This window comes from Pinus tabuliformis, chromosome 7, assembly GCF_031772625.1.
Source record: "Pinus tabuliformis cultivar Carrire ecotype Pingquan chromosome 7, CPIR1, whole genome shotgun sequence".
Taxonomy (NCBI): Eukaryota; Viridiplantae; Streptophyta; class Pinopsida; order Pinales; family Pinaceae; genus Pinus; species Pinus tabuliformis.
Window position 1 is genome coordinate 911,251,998 of NC_142293.1, and position 21,385 is coordinate 911,273,382.

Consider the following 21,385-nt stretch of genomic DNA (forward strand, 5'->3'; position numbering starts at 1 on the left):
CTATCTATTGCATTAATCATAAATCTAAGTGATAGTACAAAGCTTGTTCTCATAAGAAAAATTCATGCACAAGTATGATCAACTCTTTGCTTCACAAGCCCGCACTAACCAACACTTAGCCAATTTCTGCTTCCTGCCAAGCCACTCTTTCCTTGCTCAATTCCTATGAGGATCAACCCATATTTAATTGGGAAATCCTTCCTCCATAACTGCGCAATCCAAAACTAAGTCCTTCTCTGATTACATGCATGACCTATACAACTCAAATCATTCTACAACTGATAGTACATTGTCCCTGCAATCTAGTCTCAACTAGGTCTTTCTCTAAACTAACATGCATGAGTTACTCATGAGGGAATCTTCAGTTAGATAGAGTAGCACTAAGGATGCACCCATGCACCGAGTCACTACTACACCTCTACTAGTTCCACAAACAGTGAAAACTAGTTTAACTATCTATAACTACGTAAAACTGAGTTATCTAACTATAGCTCAAATAAACTCATCTTGGAACCCTAAAATTTATGGAGAACATATACATGACTACAGAAAGAATTCCAACTTGAAATTCCTAAGCTAATTAAGTTAATTAAACTTAATTAAATATTTAAAAGTTGCTATGAGAATAGAATTAGATTTTAATTCATGGTTTAATTCAAGGACAAATTGAACTAGAATTTCTTCTTGCCATTTCTCAACACTCCTTCTCAACAAAAAATGGATTATCAACTACCCCGATCCTGTCTCTGTTAAACTCAAATTTACATCTTGACAATGCCTTTGTAAAATGTCAACATCTTGCTCCTCTATGGGAATGTACTCCAACAACATAATCTGCCTCAATACACAATCTCGAAGATGATGATATCAGATATCTATATGCTTGGACCAATCATGAAAAGCTAGATTTTTCAAAGAGTTTGATACAACTCTGATTATCGCAATAAATCACGGTTAGATCCTTCTGTTGACAAAAAAAACCAATTAGAATCTTCCTCATCAAGATGGCCTCATATGCTGCCTGACTTGTATCCATGTACTCTGCCTCTGCTGAACTCAGTGAAACCGATCTCTATTTTTTGGTGTACCAAGAAACTGTTGTTGACCTAATATTGAAGATCCCTCCTAATGTGCTCTTTCTGTCCGATGGAGTCCCTGCCCAATCCGCATTGGTGAAGCCTTGAATCTTCACTCCCTCTGCCTATTTGTACCACAATCAATACTAGGTAGTGCCTCTAAGGTATCTCAACACATGCTTTGCCACCTTCCAATACATCTTGGTAGGCCTAACCATCACTTGACTAAGTTGGTTAACTGCATAGCACATATTCGGTCGTGTGTTCACTAGATACATGAGTGGACCCACAAGTTGCCTGTAAATGGTAGCTTCCATTACTTCCCCTGAAGTAGCATCCTCTTTCCTCCAGTTACCTGCTAGAGGAGTCCCAAGGGCTTGCTGCTCTCCACGTGGAACCTCCTAAGTATATCTTTGGCACACTTTCCTTTTAGACACAAATAATTCCCCATCATCCTACCATACTTCCATGGCCAAAAAGTAATGCATGAACCCCATGTCCTTCATCTCAAACTCTCTTGCAAGATCCTCCTTGCAAGACTTGATCAACTGATCATCACACGTCAAAATCAAATCGTCGACATATAACACAATGATCAAAAATTTACCTTCCACCACTATGTGATACAGGTTCGCATTCACTTCACTCTTGGTGAAGCCCAACCCATTGAAGTAGCTATCAATCCTGGTGTACCAAGCACGGGGTGCTTGTTTCAGCCCATACAACCCTCTCTTGAGCATCACACATGCAACTCACTATCAAAGGTCTCAAAACCTTCAAGCTTCTCTATGTACACATCTTCCTTAATCATGTCATTAAGGAAGGCTATCTTTACATCCATCTGATGCATCTTCCAACCCATCTGCGCTGATAATTCCAATATAGATCTGATCGATAAGTATAAATGTCTCATCATAGTCAATCCCCTCTACCCGTGAGAAGCCATGGGCCACAAACCTGACCTTATTCTCCTCCACACTACCATCTACAACTTGCTTTACCTTGTAAAGCCACCAATAGCTCACGATTGACTGGTCCTCTGGTCTCACGACCACATCCCAAACATTATTACGAACTATGGAGTCATAATCCTCCACCATGGCATCAACCCAAACCAGTTGTTACATTGCCTCCTCAAAGGAAGATGGCTTTGTCTCAACACATCCACTCACAAGAGCCATGTATATCGTGTACTCTTAGGTGACCTCCTTTTCCTGCACTAACATGTGGGTTCTCCCACATTCTCTTGTGCATCATGAAATAACCTGTCAGCCTCTCTAGTGTGCTTTATCCCATCTTTGGAAGACTCTTCCTGAGTGGTTGCCTCCACTCCTGGATTCTCTGCACGTGGTTGCTCCACATCAATCTGAGGCTCCTTAATCTTAGGAGATAAAAGCTCCTCAACTGTATGTAGTTGAAACTCCCTCCCAAGGGAAACTTGCATGACCTTCTCCTCATAGAATTTAATATCCCTATCAATCACTGTCATCCTGCTAGTTGGCAAGTACACTCGATAGTTGTGAGGTGTATCAGTGTACCTCACAAATATCCCCAACTCTGATTTCAGCTCAAGGTTCTTTCGTGCATCTTTTGTCACATGGAAATATACTGATGACCCAAAAATCTTGAAGTGGCCAACATCTAGCCTCTTACCGAAGAAAGCCTCCTCTCGTGTCTTCATCCCAAGTATCCGATGCAGGCTTCTGTTCTACAAATAAACAATTGTGTTGCATGCCTAAGCCCACAAGTATAGTGGTAGGCCCTGATCATGTAACATCGTCTATGCTTCCCTTACAATACTTATGTTCTTCCTCTTGGCCACCCCATTCTACTGTGGGTTATGGGGTGCCATCAACTCCCGTTTAATCCCTTCTTCCACATAGAAGTTCTTAAACTCATTTGAGACATACTCACCACTGTTATCACTCCTTAGAGCTTTAACCTTCTTGATAGACTCTTTCTCAAATAATGCTTTAAATTCACAAAACTTTGTGAAAGTTTGATCCTTCTTTTGCATGAAAAATATCCAACATTTACGAGAAAAGTCATCAACAAAAAGAACATAATACCTATGTTTACCTGTGGATGTTGTCGAGAATGGTCCACACACATCTGAATGGACTCGCTCTAGAATCGCTTATGCTCGACTGTCTCTGTCATCAAAGGAGGCCTTGTTGTAGTTTCCTAAAGCACACCCCTTGCATGTGTCAACTTTCTCTAGCGTACCTTTGGGAAGACCAGTAGAGATCTGCTGCATGATTTTAAAAGCCCCATGATGCAAGTGACCCAATTGCCTATGCCACAACTCACCAACGTCTCGACTCTGCACCTTCTCTACTTTTGTTCTCAAAGCAACATAATCCTCTACCTCCAACTTATAGAGATTCTTAACTTGAATCCCTATCTTCTTTACCTGATCCAAGGTTATGTGTCGAAGGAATGCCTTTTCTTTGCTAAAGACCACATCATAGCCTCTATCCTCCAACATGGCAACCAATACTAAGTTCTTCTTCAACCTGGGCACATACATAACATCTCTCAAGGTGAGAGGATCACCCTGCTCCCTCTGAAAATTAACCATGCCCAATCCAATAGAACTATATCTCCCATCGTCACCCATCTCCATATGCATCTGGAGATCCTTCTCCTCCTGGTCACTGAATAACTCTTGTCACTAGTCATGTGGAATGAAGCTCTATTGTCAAGGTACCATACACTACCCATCATTGATGACACCATGCATGCAATGAGAGTAAAGTCCAATTCGAATTGAAAGGCCTATTGGCTTATATGGGCCTGACCCAAGTTCAGAAGAATTATTTAGCCAAGCAAATCCTGCAACTACCGGCCCTTTAGGCAACAGTTTGCGAAGCATGGATTGAGGTCTCACCCGAGGTAGCAGGGGAGGGTGCTGGAACCAGGTTTCTGCACCCTTGGGATGTTTAGATGTGGTTTGGAGGTTTCGCGCCCCATTCTGCAACTTCGTGCTATGTTGTATTCACGCAGATCCTGAATACCTCTTACTGTCTATTAGCACACAATCTACAGATCTAATCTATTGGATGAAGTATTGTAGCTCAGATCTACTTAGAAGGGTCTTTAAGCAAACATTTAACAGATTTGGCCAGTTCGCGTACTTAGAATACACTTAGATTCACACATATCAATAACATAAGCATATGCACTTAGATTAAACAGTTATATCAATCATTCATATAGTCAGATTCGCGATAGCTCAAATTGTAACATAAAATTTGTAGAAGAAACTTATCTTTATTTCCACTTATCACCAATACATCCAGATCCGCCCTGCGCACTCAGCTACAGGGGTTTGTGCACACAGCTGCGGACTCTTCCAGGCCTCTGCGCACATAGCTACAGAGCCTCTGTCCACTACCCAAACCCCCGACTCGGACTTACAGATGCTTTCAGAGTGCTTCCTTCAAAAACCCATTACAATACATATCAAAGTCATATCCCTAACTTAGCTTCTCTACCCATAGAGCCTTGCTCTATTTATACCTTTCCATGGACCGTAATCCATGGGCGGGTCGACTCCACTTTCATTTCTTTACATTATTTTTGGGTGGACTACCCCTTTGACTTTGACTTATTACAATTCGCGCTCCGTGCATCCCGCAGAGTCTTTACACTGCTTTTACCCAAAATTGCGGGCTTTGCGCCCCATGACTGTTGCACGAGGCTTCTGCTACCCAGCAGTCCCCTAACACAATCATCGTGACTCGTCTCGAGTCACTCAGCTGGTGCTGCCAACTTTGCGCGGAGATTGGTTAACAACCTTTGTGCACCGTTGGTGCTAGCAGAAAACTCTTCCGTCATTTGCTGCATTCATTCCACGTGTGTCACCGACACCTCGGTCCCTATTTCTACTATCTCCATGGTGGCATACTCAGCCTGCATGTGGGCTATCGTGTGCTCTATAGTGGTTGAAATCGCAAATGTCTCATCCAGCCAAGGTTGGAGACAGGGTTTAATCACTGCTTCCTTTTGTCTGGCGGCATCGGCTTGGATTTTCAGGTCCTGAGCCTCCCATATCTTAGCCAAGTGCTGCATAATAGCAACGGTCTATGTGGTTCCTCAGATCTGATCGTAAGCTTACTTAAGTTCACGGGCCTCGGTTTTCAATTGACGAAGTGTTGGGTCCTCCTGTAGGGCGGTAAGTGTAACAATCAACTGAGTGAGCAGCTTGGTACATTCTTCCATGGAACGTGTAAGCATCGCACTCCCCATCATGATAATGTTCCTGCATTTCTCTAGGATCTTTGGTGGCGGCGTCGGTGGAACCTACAGTTTCAAGTCTGTAATATGCATGCTGAGTTCGCACAGGACTTGTGTGGCCTCCTATTTTGTGTGTCGGAACCCAGTAGCCAATTTCTGGATTTGTGTTTCGATAGGAAATTCCGCTGCAATCTCTAGTTCACAGGCACTCGAGCAAGCTTCTGCTACTACCTTCTCCACCTGTTGCTTCTGCGTAACTGCTTTGTCTCGTTGGAGGCACAGTTGTTTGATATTAATTTTCTGTTCCTAGAGTACTTGGTCGGTGCAGTCGGCCTTGGCGTGGAGCTCCATCATGGCGTTGTCCTGGAGTTGCTACAAACATTCTCGCGGTATAGCAGCCATGTTTAGTCCCAGCCCTTGAAGTCATCCAAGCATAGCGTGGTCCTCTGCATTTGCGGTGATCAATGCTCCTGCTGGAATCATGATGGAATGAGCCATTTGGGCCTTTAGCAATGGTTCCATGGCTGACATACCAGGAACCCCCTATGTAGCACTGGTGCTCATTGGTACGATTCTTATTCCCAGTTCGTGTAGCTGCGTGCGGAGTTCCCCCAACACAATCTGCTGCTCTGACATGGCCTTATCGACTGCCTCCCGAGCGGCGTCTCGAATGGTGTTCTCAATGTCAGTTAGGTCTCCTTCGGTTAACGTGGTCACTCCGCTATCTGTTTTAGACGCCTTTTTCTTCTTCTGTGGCTTTGGCCACTCTGATGTCGTTGTCCGCTTCAAAGGTGAATCCGTGCATGTTGCTGGTGGTTCGTCTGCAACCATCTTAGGGGGTGCCTTCTAACTGCCCTTGTCCATTGTTGACACCGCCCCTCCTGGTGGTGTCTTTCCTGCTACTGCTCGCGTCACTTCCCGTGCTACTTGAACATCCACGGCGAGCTATTCATTGCGCTTTTGCTACGCAGCCTGCTTAGCTTCCTCCTTTTTCTTTCAGATAGCAGCTTCCTTGCGCTCTATCGCTGCTGGTCCGCACCACGTCGGTGGCCAGGTATCCACAATCCCATCGACAACATCGTTAATAGAAATAAATCAGAGTGAGGTCCAGGCTTGAGTCGGGTCCTTACGCACCTTGATGTAGAGACGATGCATGTCTGCTTTAAATTCGGCAATATGCTTCATGCTTTCATAGATCCCGTCGAACAGGCGGGGCAACTCATTAATCCACTAATGCACAGTCGCGTCCATCCATACCCAAAAGATTTTTATTTCGAATTCGTCCCGCATCCCTTGTCAGCCAGAGGGAAGCATATCGAGCGCCTTCCGACCATTCCGAGTCCAAGACCGGAAACTGGCTTTCTTCGGGTAAGTTAGTGGTGACCAGCATGATGGACAGGAGTAGCCACGAATAATGGAATGTCTTTCCCTCCTCCTGCACTTCACAACAATTGGTCAGAATCTCTTCGCAAAGGAACTGTGACCAATTGAACTGTACACCGGTTGTGCATTCCTCAGCAAGTGCGATAACTACAGCGGGAACCTCAGTGCCACAACATTTCCTCATTACTTTTCCTGCCAACAATTGAGTGGCAACGCGGACTGCGTTGTCTGAGATACTGTCAATGATGTACCCTCACTATCCCTTGGCAACCTGATACTTCTTTTTTAGTCGCTCTATCATCACAACATTGTTAATTCTATCAATAATTTCCCGAGGTTCTCTTCCGTTGCAAGGAAGGTGCGAGACCCGATGAACAAGTTCAGCTGTGATACTGATGGGTTTGCCGACCCATAATATTTCCTCATGCACTAAATAGAGAAATTGCTTTATGAACAACATGGCAATAGGAGGTCATAGAAAGTGAGGAATCCACAATAGAAAAAGCAACCCTGCTTTGTCCACCTTCCGCAACCACTCCTTTGGCTGTAGTGTTGTCACCGTCCCTTCTACATTCCACTCCATTAGTGCATCCGTTGCCAGGTGGGGGAATTTTACGATATCTGCGAGGTCCCAATCTTCGAACTTCATTGTCACAACACGGCCAACCACCGATTTTTCCACTAGGACAGCTTTTGGTAGAGACGGGGTAACGATTACAATGTCGACTTCATCTAGGTTTGCAGGTACCTTCGCCTTCCCCTTGCTTGGCAGCACATACTTGGGTCATCACACTAGCTATATGGGATCCTCCTCAGGGTTTACTTCTTCAATATATGTGGGAGACTCTTCTGCTTCCTCGTCGCTATCAATTGTAACAGTTTTACCCTTTTCCTCCATTGTGAATTTGCCAAAATGCAGGTGTCGTAGCGACCTTCTTACTAATTCTAGAACCTGAGGGTCCTTCCTAGTCCTTGGTGTCTGGGGCGATTTAGGGAGCTCGGCTGCTTGCGGCGAAGCTTGTTGCGGGTTATCGGTGGTAGGGTTGTGTGCTTTGAGGATTTCTTCTTGGTAGTGCTTCGGCAATGCCTTAAACCACGGACTTTCTTCGAATCACTTGTCACTCATCTTGCACTTGTTTCTAACCCAGGGCGGCTTTCTTGTAGGGCGGGAAGACATGGTGGTGTGACCCTTACTATGATTATATATGATTTGAAATTTAAGATTGGCTGCTTGCCCTTGTGGCAGCTCATAAATGTGATTTTGCGGTTATTCTTCTGCCTTAATTGCCCGCCGCCTGCTCCATGGTGCTTTAAATGGGTCATCATAGCATGAAAAATACTTGCAATGGTCTCTTTCCATCTTTCCTTCACGGCAGCAAATCCCCAAGGACGCAAGTGCAGTTCTTGTGTGTATGCTATGGCCATGTTACGCAGCTTCATAGCAGCCTGTTTTATAGTCACATGCCCTCTTTCAACTGTGTGAGGTGCTGGGACTGAGCTATGTACGGATAGTCAGTTGGGTGAATCCCTCGCACGGGTCTTCCAATTCCTGGCTAGCCCAGGCTGCGAGCACCCATTGCGTTCCCTTGATTCTGCTAACGGATTGTGGTGAGCGCATCCTTGTCCTTCCAGGTGTAGGCACAACCATGCTAGTAGCGCCACTGCTTGTAGCAAGGTAGGAGAGTCAGCCATGTCTGTTTTCTTCGTTAGTTCCTCCGTATAGGCGACTTCTAACTACAACTTATCAATTGCTTCATCTAACTCTACACTTTGTGCGCGGAGTCTGGCCTCTGATGCTTCTAACTTTCCAATTTGCATTTTACCATGCAAGATGGCTTCCAAGAGCTGTTGAATCCTTCTGTGGATGTTGTCCCTGGAAGGGTGGGCTATATCTGTGCTGGGTTGTTTGGTCATAACGAGATGTCCTTGTCCGGCTGTGCGATCCTTCGATCCGCACGGAACCGAGTGGGTTGATGGTCACCTGATGAGCACCCGTACCCTTCGTCGTTGAGGTATGACCATTCTATACCAACTTGGTTACTGCACACATCCTTTCATTCGCACCTGGAACCGCCTCCTCTATTTCAGCTTCTGCACCCCCCTTCTAGGTGTGTGCAATACGTCTTCTGACCCACTATACTGCTCCCGTGCTACACATACATTGCCAGGCTGGACGAGCTGCCTTTCCTTTGTTACGGCGCTTTCTTTCGATCGTTGTCGTTCCTCGATGGTTATGCATCGCAATGACCGAGTCATCATATTGTAGTTCAGTGTCGTAGCTTCCTGTCTTCCATCGCTCAATCTCCTCATCGGAATCCACTATATAAGTGCTATTGCGCTCCCACGTGACTCTTCGACCCTCTGCAGAGTGCACCAGATTTTGGTCTTACGCTGTTATCTGATAGATGCAATCTAGTTCGTCATCGCTTTCTTCGTCGCGCATGGGTTCAGTGTAGCGTTCTCCTTCGGCTGGGTCCAACGGAACTACTACTCGTAGTGACTTCTTTTCGAACGTCATTTTTCACCTTTTTAAGTTAATGATCCCTTTCATGTCCATTGCCCAATCAATTCCAAGCAATGCGGGGTAAGGGTTACTGTCATCAACAATTTCTATGACTTCAAAATCGGTCTGTGTACTTACACCATCAATGTCCACGGTCACTCCTTGCAGTTAACCAATTGGTAAGATCTTTTGTTGGTTGGCCATTCACAACTAAATTGGGGACCATTGCAGTGCAGGCTTGCCCATGCGCTCCCATGTTTGTTTAGGTAATACGTTCGCATCCGAGCCTAAATCCAGGATGACCTAATCCATTTCATATTCACTAATTTGTGCTGTCAGTCTCATCTCCCGTCCAGTGCAAAGAGCATGTCTTCCTATTTTCCAGACTACCTATGGTTCACTGGATTCGGCGCACCTGGTTATCAGCTCTTGCAGCCCTTGAATGACCTTACTATTGCACAACAGTTTCATGCAGGTTTCAAGAAAGGTAGTAATCATGGAGGGGTCCAATTCTGACTCCGTTTGATCCCTCCTACCCAGGGTAGAAGCTTCCACGAAGCTTTGCTGAGTTTCCCTCATCATCGTCCTCCTTTGTTCCGACTCAGAGTCATGTTCCTTTGTAGGTGTGTCACACCTCTTTCTACCTTTAGCACGTTCTTCTTGTAGATTACCTCCTACAGTTGCGCCGCTTCTTAGTACCATATTTATAGTAGGATCCTCTTTGCGAGGTTCTACTGGCATCATCTGGATATTTTGGGTTGGTGGAGATTAGAGTACTCCCTTTTCGTGCATTTGGGAAATTAAGGTTGGATAATCTACCATTTCATGATCAAACTGCTCACAGTAGGGGCATGAAGTCCTGGTTGGGTTAGTGCAGTCACGAGCGTAGTGTCCCAACCTGCCACAATTATAATAGATTAGTTGTCTGTGGCCCTGCCCGAGCCCCATTCCTCTTCATCAGCTGTATCCTTGAAATCCTCTCCACACTTCAGTCTGCATTCGGTAAGTTGGGGTTCTTTCCATCATTAAGTCGTAACTTCGACACGTTCGCTCATCATGTCCCACCGATCAACAAAAGTTGCAATACAACTGTTGCGGGGTCTGGGTATACTTTTGCAATAGGTGGCAGTTATCTGTTACATGTTTCCCACCCACCTGACAAATCGCGCACCAGAGCGCAGGCACAGCACTCGGTCCTGCTTGTACCTCCACTTTTAATGGCATTGGCCTCCCCTCGCCAAATAGTTCGTGAAGATAGGGCAATGGCCCTCATCGTGCGTTTGGCTCTTGCATTTAATATAGCCTATCTCCATATGTACCTTTAGTTGGGATACTCTTTCTTGCTTCAAGCTTTGCATTTCTAAACTCAAGTTTTGAAGTTGCGCATGGATTTGCTGAACTCCCAACCCTAGATCTAGTATTGGGGTCTCGTGTAATCTCATTGCTATCTCTAGTGCCTCAGCTTGGGTTGAGATCTTTTGTTGTGACAAAGCCATCCTCAGAGGTGGTGTCAATGACACCACAAACCATGCGCAATGCTGCACATCTGTCAAGGTCATGTTAGCTTCGCGAATAGTACTCTTTAACCTTTGGTCCAGGTCCCACGGAGTTTCGCCCGACAACATTACGATCTCCTTGAACCTAATAACTGACTAGGTTTCGGACTTTGGTCGGCCAAACTCTTTATTTAGCACATCCTGGATTGTCGTTATTCCCTCATTCGGATGGTCAGTTGAGCATTTTATGTACCACGTCAGTGCGCGGTCTTGCAGTGCACTAACTAATGTGGCCTTCTTGATGTTCTCATCTATAATGCCTTGGGTGTCCCATACAGATCGTATCACAAACTAGAATCGTCCTGGTTCTTCATTCCCCACACCCTTAAATACGGGTAGTTTGATTGCACTCGCCATCCCAACTTTTGGTAGAAGTGGTGGAGGAGGTGGGGTCAGAGTTGGTGTGGACGGCTTCAAAGTAGGTGAAGCGTATCGTGGCGTAGACAAAGGTGGTATCAGTGGGAAGCACTCCCTGATCAACCGGACCGCACTTCCTAGTGAGAACCTCGCAAGCTCCTCCTTGCTTTATTGGGAAATGGAAGCTAAAGGACTGTTTTCTACTCCTCCCATTCCGTGGTAACCTCTTCCACTCTGCATTACTCCAGACATCAATAAACGTGCATAATCTATTTTTCACATAACAACATCTTAATCCAAGTATTCAATGATTTGATATACCTACCCCGAGGTCCTTGAAGAAATTGCCTTTCTGCTTTGCTATAGCTCATGGTAGTATCTATCGCAAACTCAGTGATAAATCCTCCTATTATCTGATCCAGCCAATGATCTACTACGTGTGCAATTTTATCCTCAGTGGCTTCTAGTCTGTGCACCAGTTCTGGGGTCCATACAATAGGCTAGTCCAATCTGCACCTTCCCACGCTGTCAGCTAGCCTTGCGATCCACTCATACAACTCTACTGGGAATGACGCAAAGAAGATCTCGTGAATATCTGTGAATATATACCGGTCTAGCCAATCTTCTTCTGATACTCGCGGGTTTCTGTTTTCTTGAACTGCAAACTCGTGGAGTTTTAGATCCCACCACTCTTCAATCTCCTTCTTTGTAGGGTTCCAGTGTTCCCACATCAGACACCCCTTAGGAAGATCCCAGTCCCAACAATAGAACCATTTGTTGGCTTATATGGACCTGACCTAGGTTTGGAAGAATTATTTAGCCAAGCAAATCCCACAACTACCGGCCCTTTCGGCAACAGTCTGCGAAGCATGGATTGAGGTCTCACTCGAGGTAGCAGGGGAGGGTGCTGGAACCAGGTTTCTGCACCCTTGGGATGTCTAGATGTGGTTCGAAGGTTTCGCGCCCCGTTCTGCAACTTCGCACTGCGTTGTATTCGTGCAGATCTAAAATACCTCTTACTGTCTATTAGCACGCAATCTATAGATCTAATATATTGGATGAAGTATTGTAGCTCAGATTTACTTAGAAGGGTCTTTAAGCAAACATTTAACAGATTTGGCCAGTTCGCGTACTTAGAATACACTTAGATTCACACATATCTATAACATAAGCATATGCACTTAGATTAAATAGTTATATCAATCATTCATACAGTCAGATTCACAATAGCTCAAATTGTAACACAAAATTTGCAGAAGAAACTTATCTTTATTTCCACTTATCACCAATACATCCAGATCCGCCCTGCGCACTCAGCTACAGGGGTCCATGCACACAGCTGCGGACTCTTCCAGGCCTCTGCGCACACAGCTGCAGAGCCTCTATCCACTACCCAAACCCCCAACTCAGACTTACAGATGCTTTCAGAGTGCTTCCTTCAAAAACCCATTACATTATAGATCAAAGTCATATCCCCAACTTAGCTTCTCTACCCATAGAGCCTTGCTCTATTTATACCTTTCCATGGACCGTGATCCATGGGCGGGCCGACTCCACTTTCATTTCTTTACATTATTTTTGGGCGGACTACCCATTTGACTTTGACTTATTACAATTCGCGCTCTGCGCATCCTGCGGAATCTTTACATTGCTCTTACCCAAAATTGCGGGCTTTGCACCCCATGACCATTGGGCGGGGCTTCCGCTACCCAACAAGGCCAAAGCCTCACTCGCCGCTCCTCCTGAGGACTTCTTGAGCAGAGAGTTTGTAGAAAAATGTCCCAGATCATGAAAATGAATGCACTTAACTTTCGAAATCTCTTTCTTCTTTCCTCCATGACAAGAATCCAATTTGGAATGGGATGCATTCCCTTTCCCCTTCCTTTCCTTACCCGCTAAGGCACACTTTTCCTCATCATCAATCTTTGATGAGGAAACATCTCTGGTGTTCCTTTTGATCTCTTCCTGCATGAAATCCAACGACACTTGTTCCCAATCTAGCAGCTTCTCCCTCCCATTAACAGAGTCATGATAGCTATTCCAACTCTTAGGAAGGCCTAGGAGAGCTAACCTCACCATATCATCCTCGACAATAATTATTCCAACACTTCCAAGCTCATCATGACAGTGAGTGAACTTGGTCAAGTATTTTGGAATGGTCTCACCTTTCTCCATCTTGATTTTTTGAAGTTTGTCTTTCAGTGCCAACTTCCTATGGTCACTGTTGTTTTGGAATAGGTCCGTCAATGCTTTCCACATAGCATACAAATTTTCCTTCCCATGGAGACTTGAGACAATGTGGTCTCGAACTCCCTCAAGGATTATCCACCTCACCTTCGCCACACACTTCCCCAATTTGGCCAGATTCTGTGGATCGGATGCTACTGGCTTAGGGATGTATTGATAAATGAATTCCTTGAGGCCATTATCCTCCAGTGTTGCCTCCATCTTGTCCTTCTAGGCTATATAATTTGAGTTTCCTTCGAAGGCATACTCAAGCCTCAAACTGTAGAAATCCATTTTCCGATGTTGAAGTATGTATTGAAAATTTGAATTTCACCTATAACCCCGAACTCAAACTTCAAAATCTCCTCTATTATAGTGTCTTCAGCTCTGATACCATGTAGATTTTCTTGTATATTCTTAGGTCATGTAATGTACTAAAACAAAAGGCAAGATTCTACTCTACTCTTTAAATAGTGGAAACTAATAGATCGATGAAAACAATAATAAACAAGAGGAAGATAATCAAAGACACATAACACAATTGTTTCTCTGGGGAAAGCCCCTGCTCAAAATCTTGACTATCTATTGCGTTAATCTTAAATATGAGTGATAATACAAATCTTGTTCTCACAAGAACAATTCATGCACAAGTATGATCAAATCTTCGTTTCACAAGCCCGCATTGACCAACACTTAGCCAATTTATGCTGCCTTCCAAGCCCCTATTTCCTTATGCAATTCTTATGAGGATCAACCCATATTTAATTGGGAAATACTTTCTCCATAATTGTGCAATCCAAAACCAGGTACTTCTCTGATTGCATGCATGACCTGTACAACTCAGATCATTCTACAACTGATAGTACAATATCCCTGCACTCTAGTCTCAGCTGGGTCTTTCTTTGAACTGACATGCATGAGTTTCTCATGAGGGAATCCTCAGTTACTTGAAGTAGCGTTAAGGATGCACCAATGCACCAACTCACTACTAGACCTCTACTAGTTCCACAAACAGTTAAAACTAGTTTAACTACCTATAACTCAGTCAAATTGAGTTATCTAATTACAACTCAAATAAACTCATCTTAAACCCCTAAAATCTAGGGAGAACATATACATGACTACAAAAAGACTTCCAACTCGAAATTCCTAAGCTAATTAAGTTAATTAAACTTAATTAACTATTTACAAACTTTGCTATGAGAATATAATTCTATTTTAATTCACATTTTAATTCAAGAACAAATTAAACTGAAATTTCTTATTGCCATTTCTCAACATGAGTAACCATCCCCGCAATCCAGTTCTAATTTTAATGATAGGGCATATTTAGTTTGGAAAGGGAAAATGTTCAATGCCAACAAATCACCGAATGTCTTCAAGGGAGTGCTATATGTGTGGAAAGAAATTGTCGAGAAGAGATAAATAATACATAAGGGTAAAAGATAATTGAACACATATTTCATTAAATTTGGAAGTTTTCCATTACAAGGCCTTCAACAACATTCATTCTTTTGTAAATCGCCATATTAACTTGATTCAACATAAAAATAATTTTAGTAATTTCAAACCAATTAGATATCATGAATAGGTCAAACATGGGGTTGTTATGTACAATAGTATCAATACACAATAGGAGTATGAAATCAAACTCTTATAAGAAATTGATTTAAGCTAAATCATATTAGTATGTCAAACATCCAATAAATATATTATAGTTATGGATAATAGACTAGATTACTCGATGTTTAAATTTTATGTCTGGCGACTCTAACCCCCTTTCCCCCAACCTACGGGGGATTTGTTGATTGAATGATGGTGATGTGAGGAACTTATTGTAAATGACAAGGATAGGCGTCCCTTGCATTGCATTGAAACGAGTCTACTAAAACCTTAGTAAAATGTTCTTGTGCTCAATTTCCTACGGTCCCTTTGTGCCTTTATGAAGCACTAATGAGGGGGTCATCATCCATCTTCACAACATCTAGGCATCCACTATAAAAGTTAGACATTGTTGATCTAGGTATTTCAAGAAGGTTAGGCACCATTGCTCTATCTCCCCTAAAATCCAAGTACATCAAATGAGAGTTCTTAAATGGGTATTCAATTCATTCCATCGTGATGGACGGTGTCACAAATTGAAGTAAACAAAAAATTTTAGTGGTGACTTCTTGTAAGTGGTGGAGGCAAGGGTTTTCAAATATTAGTACAGTTGATGGTAGTGTGGATATTGATCTCTGCTTGTCAACATTTTCAAAACCAATAATAGTCTCAATGTAATAGTGTCAACCAATTGTATAGAAAACCATGATCGACCATTACTTTCACTAAGAAGAGAAAGTGATAAGAATTTTTAATGGGGAAGAAATAAATGTGAAACATAACTCGTGTATTTTAGTTGAAATTTATATAAGCCCCCGTGTTCTTTAATTATTAAATACTTAATGTAAATACAAATAAATTATCATTAAGATATTGATTTTGAAGATTAAATATCTATTAAAAGGCATTCAACTATGACACTTGATTTTTCATGTAATCTGAATAAACCACTTAAAGCTTATTATCAGTTAATTCTAATTAATTTTGTATAGGATATATCTTTACTTACATTAATAGCTATTTTTCAAAAATAAATTACATTTATAGACTTATATGAGTAATATAACTAAATGAAATTCAATAAATAACTTCTAAATCTTGTTGGATTCTATGAGATTATTTTAACTACAAATATTTTATTTAAGAATTGAAATTTACAAAATGTCAATATTGATGGGAAAAGCATGTCATATGGTGCAAAAAGTTTAAAGACATCCATTTATGGCCCATCTCTTGAATGAGCTTAAATAGTCTACTTAATGCTCATTGTGAATTCATTAATCCATGTTTTATTAGAAAATTCATTTTCTTTACATGGTTTTTTATTCTAGAAATAACAATGTCACATTTATACATTCATATTAAACCACATGATAGTTAAATAAAAATCAATTAATGGTTTCTTGACTTATTGAATTATATGACACGATTGCATATAGGAATAATTGATTTAATAATGCATAGTTAGAAAAAGTTGTCAATTCAAAATAGAATAAACTAGTTAGAACTCATCAACAATTGATTTTAAATTATTAATTTTCTAAAAAATATATTTTTACTTAAATTGAGATCTTTGTTTCAAACATAAATTCCATTTATACATACATACAAAATATAATTTAATACATACTTGTCTTGTTGGTTTCTATGAGATTATTTCAATTACAAATAATTTATTTAAGAATTGAAATTTACCAAATGTTAATAGAGGTGGGAAAATCAAATGTCATATGTTGATAAAGTTTAAATACATTTATCTATGACCCGTATCTTGAAATAAATTTAACAATGTACTTAATATTCATTACAAATTAATTATTCCATGTGTTGTTAGGAAAAACATTTCATATTACATGGAGTTTTATTTTTAAAAAAATGCCACATTTACACACTTATATTAAACCTCATGATAGGAAAATAAAAGTTGATAAATGGCTTTATATAGACCACTTAAAACTCATTATCAATTAACTATAATTTTTTTGTAATATATATATATATATATATATATATATATATATATATATATATTATATATATATATATATATATATATATATATATATATATATATATATATATATATATATATATATATATATATATATATATATATATATATATATATATATATATATACTTACATTAAGAGTTACATTTCAAAAATGCATCACATTTATGAACTTCTATCAATGCATATAGCCAAATAGAATTCTTCAAGTCACATTGGATTCTATGAAATTATTTAAACCACAAATAAACTATTTAAGAATTGAAAATGACAAAATGCTAATATGGATTGGAAAATCAATGTCTTATGGTACAGAAAGTTTAAATACAACCATTTTTGACCCATCCCTTTAATGAGTCTAGATGGTCCACTTAACACATTGTTAATTAATTATTCCATGTTTTATTAAGAAGAAAATTTTGTTTTGCATAGAGTTTTGTTTCAAAACAATACAATATGAGATTAATACACTCTTAATAAATTACGTGATAGACAAATAAAAGTCAATAAATGGATTCCTTATTAAATTATATGAGATGAGATGATTGCATATACAAATAGTTGATTTAAGAATATATAAAAAAAATTATGGATTAAAAATTGAATGCCCTACAATTTAATGAGTAGTATTCACCTATGAGCCATCACCCATTAGCCTAAATAGTCCACTTAATACTTATTATCAAGAAATTAAAAGACTTATTTTTCGAAAAAATGCATCATAGTATATTGCTATTATAAGTCACATTTATACACTCATATTAATGGACATAACTAAGTACAAGTCAATAATATAATTCTAGCTCAAATGATCTGATTTCAGTTTATTTAAAATACAAATTTATAAAAAAAAAAAAAACTTTAAATAATGAAATTAGATTCCTTACAGTTCAAAAACATAATTCATCCATGATAGTGTCTAATCAAACCTTGATAATCCACTTATCAATCATTATCATCAATTATATGTTTTTTTAAGAAATGCAAAATTATTTACAATATATTTTTATCTCAAAAATTACATATCACATTTATGCACTCACATTAGTGCATTTTATATGTAAACAATGAATAACTGACTTTGTGCCTTGTTGATTTTCAATATGATATGATTGCAGTTACAACCATTAATTGATTTAAGCATATAAATTTATGAAAACTATCAATTGAGAAATCACATATCTTATGCTTCAAAAAGATCAAATCATTTACTTATGACACGTTTCTCATTAGCCTTAATAGTGAATACTGCATTGTGAATAGTGAATAATTCACATAACATTAATCAAGTAAATTATTATAATTTCTTTAGTAATAATAACACCTTTGTTTGCAAGGAGTTCTATTTCAAAACTTATATTTCACATTTATATATGATTATTGATGCATATAAGTAAACATAAGTCATTAAAAATAACATGCCTCGATGGTTCATGTAAGATAATTTGAATGGAAAACAATTCATTTAAGAACACACAAGCGCACACACACACACGCATCTTAGAAAAAAAAATCGATACAACAAATTCATTGCAAAAACAATTATAAATAATAAGAAATATACACATTAATATAATTGGAAATTCCCATATATTTCAAAAAATATAAAATCATACAAATTGATTCAACAAAAACTGTCCAAAACGTATTGAAAAATTGGAATGTACTTTAAAACAAATTTATAAAGGAAATTATCTCCATCAACTACAATGCAGTACATGTTCTATTGAACATTCAAATGTACTCATGTTTTTGTTTGATACGATGAAGTGTCTTAAGAAAGGGGAATAAAACTTGCATAAGCCAAGTATCTTTCTCTTTTCCTGTATATGATTTTATCAAGATGTGGTTTGATCGATATTCGCTTTTTTGTATCTATTAGCAATACATTTGATTCTTCATAATTATCTCCATATTGGGACCCCACATCAATCAACTTTTTCTCATAAAATTGTCTTGTTCTCCCTTCTTACAATTTTGTTTGCAAATGACAATGAGACTTGTCCCATGCAAATTTAAAGTCCTCTATATCAATATTTGATTTTTCAAATACTTTTTAGATGTACTTTTCAGTGTCATTTAATGTCCATATTGCAACATCATAATTTTTTAAGCAATATTTTAATACTTTTGACTAAAAAGGCCTTAAAAAATAGGACCTATAACCAAACTGCCAATCTGGTTCTCTTTTAATATGAAAATTTTGTTCATCTTTGGTGCATGATTGGAAGAATACTCCTTCCATTTAAAATATCAACAACATCTTTTGACTTGTAGTAATTCCCATCTGCATCCGCACTGTAACCACATGTATGATATTAACATATCTCAACTTCAACACTTCATTGCTTAAGGACATAAAAACCTACCATTTTAAAAATGATGTTAATATTTATTATGAATTATTTCCATTTGTATGCAAAGGTAATTTTACGATGAGTTAATAGTAATCACAAAATACAAATACAATTGCCCCATTAAAATGAACAAACAAATAATATGTTTACTTTATACATACAACCTAATACCTTTATTTAATTTGTATGGAATAAAAGTCTTATAAGAATGCATTGACACACCATTTACATCATTGATTTGAAGACTTATGATGATTTATTTAATTGCAATTGAAAAATATAATTACAATGGTCTAGTGCAAGTAAACAAACTAATTATATATTAATTTTCACATACAATATAATACAATTTTTAAATTTCAAACTAATTAATTATATGCTAATTTCTAGCGTCTCTACCTTAGTTTCTTTGGGTGCTTCTTTTAGTACAAATTGTATGTTTATTGTTGATGCTACATACAACTTAATATATTTTTTCAACTTACATGGAATAAAAAAGGTTATAAGAATGCAATGGGTCATCCTTCACATTACTAATTTCTAAGGGGTATAATGATAACTTAAACCACATTTGAAACAAATAATTGTAATGATCTAATTAAAACAAATAGACCGGTTATCTATTAATTTTTACATACAATGTAATCCATTGTAAAAAAAATTATAGCATGGGAAATTTTGATATGAAAACATTAAATGACCATTCATCTCACTAAAAATAAAGAAAATAAAAATATTTTATTTTTAGTAATGTCAAACTAAATCAACAATTCTTTTATTAGTGTTGTGAAATAAAAGTAATAATTCATGATGTCATACATATAATAGCATGAAATAGACATCAGTAATCTTAAGGTACTTCTAAATGTAATTGAACATCCTTCAAAATAGCTCGCACATCCATAGCCTTGTTGAGTTTATGAAACATTCTCCGTACCTCATTGATCAACCAATTATCCCCTTGATTTGCTCCAATGAATGGAGGGGCAAGAATCACATTTTCTTTTGGATTCTCTTTCATTCTCTCAATTAAACAATCCACTATAATAGTATTGGTTGACATTTCCCACACTTTTTTCAATGATATAGTGTGTATAACTTTCGTTGGATTGTTAATGACCTTATGTCCCTTTTGTGGTTTACAGTCTGAAGCAGTGCACTTAAACACAAGTTTATCTTGTAATGCTTCTGAAACCAATTTTTTTAGAAATCTTGTGCTTTGTTTCAAAGTTGTCATCCAAATTGCAATGTCAAGAGATTCATTTTTGAAACACATTTCAAAAAATTATTTTGCATGTGGATGAATCCAAAATTACTTTTTTCTATATTGTGTAATCAACAACAGCTCCCATTTTCTCAATATGCCCTTTGTTTGTTGCTTCATCATCGATGCTATGATAAAAGAATGTCCTTTAGTTCAAAAATAACTAGTTTCTTTTTTGTTATTTTGGCTGCAACACAATGGAAAATATTCTAGTCAAACCATTTTATTCATGTTACAAAAATTACTAAAAAAATTGTTGAAACGATACACTTACCTTGAGTGGTTTCTTCACTATTTATAGATTAAACAATAATTTCTTTCATCATCTTGATAGAACCTGGAGTAAACATATTAAGCCTTCAATCAAATACCAATAGTACTTCTTATTAAACCTTCAATCAAATACCAATACCAAGAAAAACATTAGTAATGCAACCTTTAAAAAGAAACACACACACACACACACACCTTTAACATTATTTTGATTGTTAGTTTTATCCTTTTTATTTGTTCCTATAATAAAAATATACAACGTTATGGTAGTTACAAGCATTAGAGTTTGAAGAATAATAAGATAAACAAGAAAACAAGTTATAAGTATCTAATATGACATTATCTTCATATTTGTAACTTTGCACCTCATCTTCATATTTGATACCTTTATTTGTCTCCAAATTAAACATATAAAATATTTTGAATTGTGAAAATGAATAAAATCGTTAGATAATAAGGAAAACAAGTGGACAAATTATAAGTACATGATATTATATTTTCTCTTGATTAAAGTTTTGTTTAACTTTCATTTGATCAA